Raw genomic sequence first — 10,067 nt, 5'->3', positions numbered from 1 at the left:
TGGAGGAGAGGAGGGCACTTCATTGCCAGTAGTGTCGGGTGCCACATTGATTTCCTCACGTACTGTCACTTCCTCTTCGGTGTAAGGATTTGAATTAATCGAATCAGGTAAGTCTTGTGCTTCTTCTTGCTGTTCACCTTCGGGTTGTCGGACGTTTTCTGCGGTTGACTCAGTGTTATCTGAGGCTGCTTTCTGTGGTGACTGCCAGTCCAAAGTGGCTTCGTGAAAAGACTTCATTCAAGCAACGTGAACAATATGTGATTTTCCTCGGCCTGTTGCCGATATCACTTCGTAGTTCACTGGTGTAGTTTGTCGCAACACTTTGTATGGACCTAACCACCGGTGAAGAAGTTTTTCCAATTTTCCAACTTTGCGAAATGGCTTGTAGACGAGCACTAGATCACCTGCTTGGAAGGATAGTTCTCGATGACGAGCATCATAGGCCTCTTTTTGTTTTTGTTTGACTTGCTCCATTCTTGTCTGCACAATTTCTCTGGCTTCAGTTAGGTCAGCTTGTAGGCGATCTGCATAACTCATTGCAGCGTCTTCTTCTGTCAACAATGGGTTGGGATCAGCGTCCAATTCCAAATCAATGGGAAGTCTGGGTTCACGGCCGTAGAGTAGAAAAAATGGTGAATACCCCGTAGACTCTTGTCTTGCTGTGTTGTATGCAAAGCATACGTATTGTAGAGTGCGATCCCAATCACGTTGGTCACTGCTGACGTACATTGAAAGCATAGCTGCCAATGTATGATTCATTCTTTCCACCGCTCCATTTGCCTGAGGGTGGTAACTTGAAGTTGTCTTGTGATTTGTGTGCAGTTTCTTTACAACAGCTTGCGTTAGATCAGAGGTAAAACATTTTCCCCGATCCGTAATGATTTGCTCTGGAGCTCCGTGACGTAGAAGAATTTGATTAACAAAAAATTCTGCGACATCATCTGCTTTTCCAGTGGGCATAGCTTTCAGTTCTACCCATTTTGTTAGATAATCAACTGCCACGATTATCATCTTGTTTCCTTGAGTTGACAGTGGGAATGGACCTAGTAGATCAATGCCTACTTTCTGAAATGGTCTCTCTACTTTGATGCATTGTAAGAGTCCTGCAGGTTTGTCTGGGACTCCTTTCCTGCTTTGACAATGTACACAACTCTGTACGTGGAGAGTTATGTCAAGGGCCATCTTTGGCCAGAAGAAACGATTACAAATCTTGTGTAAAGTGCGATTGATGCCAAGATGTCCAGACACGACATCATCATGGTAGGCTTGTAGAATTTTTTCACGATATTCCACCGGAACACACAGTCTTCTGTAGTTCTTCCCATTCTTAAGGGTTTCCTTGTACAGCTTTCCATTGTGAATTACAAAATTTTTAACTCTTGATTTTCCGTTTTGGAGTTTCACAATTAGCTGATTCCAATTGTGGCAAGCCTTCTGCTTTTCAGCCAATGACTCGTCTTCGGTTTCGGAAAGCCCAGGGAGGGTGATTGCTCCCACCATAAAACAGTGATCATCTTCTAGCTCTTGTGCAACTGGTAGCGGATTTCTTGAAAGACAATCTGCATTGTCATGCGTTTTTCCACTGCGATACACAATGGTTATGTCGTATTCTTGAAGCGACAAGCTCCATCGTGCCAAACGACCTGCTAGGTCTCTTTTGCTCATTAACCAGCAAAGAGCTTGATGATCGGTCACCACTTTCACTTTGCAACCCCACACAAAGCATCGAAACTTGGAAAGACACCACACTACTGCGAGACACTCTTTTTCAGTAATTGAATAGTTCACTTCTGATTTTGTTAGAAGGCGGCTGGCGTATGCGATGGGACGTTCTGCTTCTCCGATGCGTTGAGCCAGTACACCTCCTATGCCATAACCACAGGCATCAGGGAAAATTTCCATTGGTAACTCGTAGTTGGGATGCGCCAACACTGGTGCCGAAGTGAGTGCTTGTTTCAAAGTATTGAAGCTGCTAATTTGACTTTCTCCCCACGTAAATGGAATCTCTTTCTTCGTCAGTGTAGTAAGCGGGCGTGCAATTGATGCAAAACCTTGTATGTGACGTCGATAGTACGAACACAAGCCGAGAAAGCTTTGTACTCGTTTCACCTTGTTTGCGGTTGAATGGCCTTCGTTAGGTGATGGGAAACTTTGAACTGCCTCCAGCTTTTCAGGATCTGGGGCCACGCCTTCTTTTGAGATAAGATGTCCCAACACTTTTAGTGTGTGCTCCATAAATGAGCATTTTGACCATTTCAATTTCAATCCAGCTTGACAAAGGCAACCCAGCACTAGACGAAGTCGTTCCAAATGCTGTTGGAAGGTTGCTGAGTAAATGATGACGTCATCTAGGTAAATCAGGCACGTCGACCAACGAAGTCCGGCTAGGATGATGTCCATTGCTCGCTGAAAGGTTCCAGGGGCGTTTGTTAAACCAAACGGAAGAGTACGAAATTGGTACAATCCGTCTGCAGTGATGAAGGCTGTCTTCGGTCTATCACTGTCAACAACTGGAACCTGATGGTATCCCGACTGAAGATCCATACTTGAGAAAAATGTGGCGCCTTCCAGCCGACTCAATGTGTCCGCTATACGTGGTAAGGGATAGGAATCTTTCACCGTCACTGCGTTTAGCTTGCGATAATCTACGCAGAAGCGCCATGTGCCATCTTTTTTCTTGACTAAAAACCACTGGGGAAGACCAAGGGCTATCAGAAGGTTCGATGACTCCTCGACGCAGCATTCCTTCCACTTGATTTTGAATAACAGCTCGTTCTTTCCAGGCACTCTTGTAAGGAAGCTGATGGATTGGGGAAGCATTGGCGGTATTGATGTTATGTTTGACTACTGAACAGTATCCTAAATCATCCTCGTTTAATGCGAAGCATTGGATAAATTGCTTGAGGATGTTTACTGTTTCTTTTTTCTCTTCTTTTGTTAAATTTCCCCCAATTCTTCCTTCGAGATGTTTCATCAATTCTTTTTTCTCTACACTTGATTGTTGGTCTTCTTCTGAAGTATCTAATGTTAAGACTTCTTGAGCTTCTTCAATCTCTTTAGCTTCGGAATGTTTTTCTAGGATTCCTAACGTCACTCCCTTTTCTAGCCATACCGTTTTCGGAGACAGGTTGGCCACTGGAATATTTTCCAAATCCGTTCGTACAAGCGCGTGACCACTAGACAGGCTTGTTGTTGCCAACAGGGGGCCTGATGGTGTCACGATGCATGAACCTTCGATTTTGTTAAAAACAGTTGCTGGAATTTGCTTCACCGTGTATGCTGGTATTTCTTGACGATCACTTGAGACCAGCCGATTTTCTTGTGATTGCTCTGCTTGAAGAGAAGTAATTTCTGCAAGCGGCGATTTCCCCGTCGTAAATGAAGATTCTTCTGACTCGTAGTCAATATGGATAGCTCGAAATTGTTGTAGGAAATCATTTCCCAACAGTAGTTCAAAACCTGACATTGGCATGACTATTGCGTTACCTTTTATAGTTATGCCTCTGTGGGTTACTACTATGTCTGCTGTACTTTGAGGTGCCAGAGTTTGACCATTTACGAGGCGAATCTTTGGTCCACTAAGAGGTTTTTTGACAAATTCCGTTTTTTCTAGTGATTCTGGCGAAATTACTGTGACAGCAGCTCCTGTTTCAATGAGGGCTGTTGCAGCTACTTTACCACATCTTACTGTTTCCTTAATTAATCTTGCGGAATTCAAGTTGAACACGTACGTTTCTGGATGGTCTGATTTTTCTCCTAACGTCTGAGGAACAGTTAAGTTGATGGGAAGATTTCCTTTTGAAGTCGCTCCTGCGGCTCCATCCTTGGGCGGACCTTTGTACTGTTCAGATTCTGGATTCTTGAAACAGTTGCGAGCAATGTGTCCTGATTTTTTGCAATAGAAACATTGCGGTCTTCCACTTATAGTGCGACCTTTTGGCTTGTAAGGTCCCTTCGATTTCACTTGCTCGTTTTTCTCTTTTGAAATTAACTTCTCGCAAGTTTCTTGAATTAACTCACGCATCGTCTTCATAAGATCTGCTTGCTGGTCCGGGTAGACCACCGCTAGGTTTGGTAACTGCTCGTAAGGCTTCTGCTGCTCCGCTGTGGTATCCTTCCATCCTCGTGTATCTGACATGAGTGATGCTTCTGTATAGGATTTTGCTAGCGCCAAAAATTCTTCGCAAGTTTTAGGCTTCAGCGGATAAATCTTTCTGAAAAGCGTTGGTCGAAGTCCTCTAAAAAGATGTTCCAACCAGTGCGTTTCTGACATGTTCGGGTCGACCAGTCGACATAGGTTAAGAATTTCATAGTAGTACCTAATGGTTGGCTCGTCCACCCTTGGGTTCTACTTCGAGTCTGGTCTCTTGAAAAAGACCGTAATTATCTGGCTGAAATTCTTTCAAAAATACCGAACGTAAACCGGGTACTAAAGGTGTAGCCGGGTTTCCTCCAGCAGCCGGTTGTGCTGCTGTATCTTCCCAGTCATTCGGGAGTCTTGCGCACAGGAACCAATTTCTTGCAGTATCATCCAAGTACATACTGAAATTATTTCGTTTGTCAGCATTGCCCCAACCATTATGGGTAGAAATCGTTTCGTAGCGCTCTAACCATTGACGAGCGTCTTCCGTTGGGCTACCCCGAAAAATAGGTGGGCTTATGAATTTTCTTACAGCTGCCATAGCTGTTCTTTGACGTTGCTGCTGATGTCTTGGATTTCCAACAAGATGTTGTCCTATCACAGGAACAACAGGATGTATAGGCTGTCTTGAATCTGCTTCGTTGTCAGATCCTGAATCTGACTGATCTCCAGGGCTGCTAAAACCACTCTGTTGAATTATTACTTCACCTGAGGTAGCTAAATTTTCAGTAGAGGTCGAAATTTCTGGATCTTGCGTCTGGCCTGTTGCTGGACTTTCACCATCTGACAATTCAGACGACAATTCTGGGTGCAATCGTCTATTTGGATTGCGAGGGCAACTAGGTAAACGCGGATTAGGCTTTTTCTGCATCGACTACAACTTAAGCAGCACAAAATTCGTTAGCAACGGTTAACGAGCTGCGTCTCCACCATTTGTCACACTTGACTTTAAAGGGATGTATTGTAACTCAAACAAGTGAAATACATGCGAGAAAAAGAATAACACTCTTTTACTTAGTAGCTACGGGTCTAGCGGAATAAGAACTAATGAGGGAGAGAAAATAGTGGGTTTTATACTAGCCTTGAAAATACGCCCCTTCCCTAAGGTTACATGAACTTAACGTACTTTCGTAATCTATTTTAAAATTTCTGCTTAATAAAGAGTAATGCCTGATGACATTACAACGAATTTCCACATTCGTAATTACAGCGTCAGCTGTAGCTTCTCTAGGAAGAGATAAGCATTTCTGCTATTGTCCCTCCGCGACAATATGTCTTCCATCGAACTCATCAAAAATCAAAAATTTCATGTGAAGACCAACCATATCGACGTCCGGTATCACTTTGTTCGTGCACAACAAGAATCAAAGGATATTGACGTAAAGTACATCTCCACCAATCAACAACTTGCTGACCCCTTCATTAAGGCTTTACCAAATCCACGTTTTTGTGATCTTCGTGCAGCAATGGGTGTAACACTGGTACCTATGATCTAGTCTCATTACTTTCTATCCTTGCCCCTTTTTCTTTATTCAGTTAAAAGAGAGAAGATAGTCATCCCAATCCAAAATTCAGATATCCAATCTACAGATGAAGTGATGTCAAAACAACAATCAATCCACCATCAGAAAATATAACTGTTCTGTTATTTATTTATTCCGTTTATTGTCATACGCTTGCATGTTTGAGGAGGAGTGTGAGAAATAGGCAAATATGCCGTTAACGAATTCTAGATGGCAGCACTAGACATCGATATGCTCTGGGCCTTGACTACTAGTTCTAGAACTGTCAAGTGTGCTATTGTTTAGCCCACTTCTCTCTCTCTCTCTCTTGTCGTCTACTCTAGGCAAGGCTGACACTTTTCGATGGCTCTACATTCAAACTTTCGTCGTCAGCTTTTCTTATTTTTCGAAGTGTTCTTCTTTAATTGATTTCTTCATTCGAGTGCAGACTTTGAGGTAATATTGTGTACCGCATATAGCATTATACTTGTATGTTGATTGTATATGTGTTCAATGCAAATTCCTGTCAATGCAGAAGCCTCATGGTTGACCCAGCTATTCTTGTATTTCCAACACTTGTTACGTCTTAGACCAACCTGCTAACTGGGACAAATACCTTCCGTCCCTTACTTTTGCCTAAAACACAGCAAAACCAGCTTCAACTCAAGAAACACCATTCTTTCTATTCTTCGGACGAGAACCAATAATGCCAAATGATATCAATATTAACAGAAGATACGAGACCTATGAAGATACCAGTATGGTGTATTCATAGCAGTGGGAAAAAGCTCAAAAACTGGCAAGAGAACATCTCTTCAAATCCCAAACAAGACAGAAAAAATACTATGACGTAACCACGAAAATTACTAAATACAACATAGGTGACTACGTATTACTGCAGACGCAACCGGCAGCAGGAAAATTCATAAATCGATGGAACGGACCATTTCAAATTTCTCGAAGTTTCTCGGATATCAATTACGAAATACAGCACACTGTAAACAAGAAACTGAAATCCGTGGTACATACCAACCGTCTCAAACTTTATATCCCAAGAAAACAAGAAACAACTGAGGAAGAAGAAATACTACAAAACCTACCAGAAAATGTTGAAGCCCAACGACGACCAACAATTCACCAACGCCGACCAGGCCGACCAAGGAAACAGCGGCTGATACATCCAGTGAAGATGAACATCAAACCCAGCAGGAATGAAATAAAACCAAAAGAGCAAACAAACCACACAATACCCAACCTTTACCGTAACCAAATCCAAAACGATCCAATAACGAAACACCGATACAACTTACGAAGACGGTATCAAGGACCAGATAACTAAACTCTTTTTTTTTCACAGATGCAGACATTACTCTTCCTTCTTTGCCTCCTTCATTCACTTAACCCTACTTACCCTATCTACGCATCCGTCTGCGATTGTAACAATATGAAAATTCGAGGAATCCTGGATTTCGAATCGCCTTACTAATGTGACAACGAAAAACCTGAAACACAACACTTACCAAGGATACCAACTGCTTACACATTGGTGAGTAAACAAAACCAGCAGCCACTTGGAAAGGATGGTCATGTCGACAGTGGACTAAAACAAAGAAAATAACCGGATCGTTCTGGATTGGATCCTTCGATACAGTAAACTCACAAGAAACAATATTAATAACCCCTCTAGAAGGCTGGCGGATGTTCAATGATAAAAAATATGGTGACAATAACATGCTGATCAGACCAACGGGACTCAGTTTCACGGTCACCCCTATAGGAGAAGGTAAATGGTACGCCATCAAGGAATACCAAACCCTAAACTGTATAGCGGAACAGATCACGCTACGACAGGAGAAACCAGATCGCCCAATTGAAAGCCCTTTCGGACTGCTAAATACCACACAACAGGAAGGACAATTCATCCAAAATCAAAATACGATCGTGTGGGGAGAAAGGACAACTAACAATTCATACACCCAAACATTACTAAAAGGAAAAGGATACCTGGAAATTCCCCGGAGTCAGATAACACCAGCCGTCTCTACGACACCAACCGGCAGATAGAAATATCGTTTCTTAACAAGCCAGATATGGGCATCGTACCAATAGGACACAAAGTGGTTGGAATCCCTCTGACGTGCTTGACTTTTCCTGCAGAAACAAAAAAAAATGTATACGAGATGTTCAAAACCACATGCCTTCGAAATACCTACCTGGATACTTCAGTATGCAACGATTACAGAGAATGGTATAAGTCTAGGACAAGACGTTGGACTCTTCAAGTTGTCCAATTTCTATTCAACAACCCATTAGAAGATGAACAACTTGGGACTCGACTATACAGCATCTCCTACGCCTGGGGAACTATAAGATTGGCACACCTAAAAATGGCAGTTATCGAAGAAGAAGGGAAACTAGTACAGAAGAATTTAACAATCTATATTGCTTACGAACCAGAAAGCAGCAACTCAGTAATAGCCCATAACCAACAATCAAAAGATGATCCTCTACCATCAAGGTCGGAATTCGAATATATCGTCGACCAGACGATACATATACAAAATAGCTTCATCTGCATCACGGAGACGGAAGGAGATCGCATATTCGCTGCAACCGGTTCTGAAGAATCAACTAGATGGATATTGGAAAAAGAAAATAGTTATTAAATCTCTCAAGAATCACAAATGTGTCTTACCTTAGGAATCGACCAATCGTGAAAATTGGAACAATGTGCTGCAGAGGAAAACACGAAGAAAAATCAGCAATGTATTTTTCAAACAATTAACACCAACCCGGATATAGTAGAAAATTTCCCTGACGCAACACTGGAAGACATACAAGAAATTCGATTGGAACAATGAAAAGCTGTTACAACCACAATCAACTCACCCATATTTGGTGGAATCCTGAAAACAAATCATGGCAGTGGAAATATCATCTGGGACATGATCGCCTGGGGGTTGTTGAAAAATGGACAATATCCAAATGAAAAATATGTCACACATCACGGACTTAACGAACAACTAACCGTGAAGGATTGTGACACAGATTGGACGAAATGTTAAGATGAACTGAAAACATTCATAACAAGCAGCGATCCCCTAGTGCAATCACAAGTATCCGTAGGAAACTGCAGCAAAGTAACTAACAAAGGCCAAGCTTTCGAGTATACGTCTGTTTTCACCATAAAACTGTTCAACACTAATGCTTGCGTCAAAGCAAACACAACGATGCTTATTCTACAGGAATGCGCCAACACCAGTTCAATTTGGGGCATTTTCGAACACACAGGACAGCTCATGGCAACAAACAGAACTGGCCTACATTCACCGGCGTCTGACAGAAAGTGTCTCACACTGAAAGTAGGACGTCTGATTTTAGGCCATTGCCATGGCTCAAGTAGAAAACAACATTTTAGCTTCGAATACCGAAACCCGCACCAAATACGGACGCTTTCGGCAGCAGCCATTATAGCGTTTCACACTCAACAATCATTGAACGGAAAACCACTCCCACCTATACCATCTCTTCTCAAAAGAGAAAGTAAAGCAAACAACGAAAACTTTACCACGCCCACCACACAAAAATCCATTTCGTCTACTTCAAGCACCACGACGACAGCAAAACCGACTACAAAATTAAGTCAAACAATAATTAAAACAACATTAGCCACAATGGCCATAAAAACATCCGTTAAAAGCACACAACCGACAACTAGGCCTACAACAACTACAAAGCCTACGACTACAACTACTAAGCCTACAACAACAACAACTAAGCTTACAACTACTAAGCCTACAACTACAACAACTAAGCCTACAGCTACAACTACTAAGACTGCAACTACAACTACTAAACCAACAACTACAACCACTAGGCCTACAAGTACAAATACTGAACCTACATTGCCCTCAGCTACAACTGAAACCACGTCCACTACAATATCATCAACGACAACTAAAGCAACAACAACAAAAACTGAATTAATAAGCCAATCAACAACACATCACATAACAACTGAAAAAATTAAAGATCCTCCAGTCACGAATTAACAACAAGTAAGGAAACTTAAGAACGAGATCACACCATTACGGAAGATGCAATAATGGAAATTATTGATGACACTGAACAAACAGCTCAGCAAGAAATACCCGATGCAGCATGTTTAACACTAGAACAGATACCGGAGGTACCAATAACAGGAGAAACAGAAAGCGGCCTACCCGAAAATATAGATGAATTCAATGACAAGATCAAATTCGAAATTTCAAAAATGTATGAGCAATGTAAAATAAGTATACAAAAACAGAACACGAAAACAAACTTGCAAAAGGAATCCACGATTTATATTGTCAACTTTCGACGATAAAGAGAACTCAAGCCGTGATTCTGGCTCAAAGTAACGGAATTCTTTCTGCTTCAGC

At 41.9% G+C, this 10,067-nt stretch overlaps 1 long non-coding RNA gene across 1 annotated transcript; it reads right to left on the bottom strand.

The window, feature by feature from the left end:
* Window positions 1-6,526: 6,526 nt before the first annotated feature.
* On the bottom strand, window positions 6,527-8,468 carry LOC116933316. The gene is made up of 4 exons (XR_006648854.1): window positions 8,339-8,468; window positions 8,098-8,274; window positions 7,857-8,024; window positions 6,527-7,794 (listed from the first exon to the last, which is right to left on the bottom strand). It is a non-coding gene; the product is annotated as an uncharacterized LOC116933316 (long non-coding RNA).
* Between the last annotated feature and the right edge of the window lie 1,599 nt (window positions 8,469-10,067).

Source organism: Daphnia magna, linkage group LG7 (genome assembly GCF_020631705.1).
Source record: "Daphnia magna isolate NIES linkage group LG7, ASM2063170v1.1, whole genome shotgun sequence".
NCBI lineage: Eukaryota > Metazoa > Arthropoda > Branchiopoda > Diplostraca > Daphniidae > Daphnia > Daphnia magna.
The sequence above is the reverse complement of the archived record's forward strand: the minus strand, read 5'-3'. Positions and strand labels throughout refer to the sequence as shown.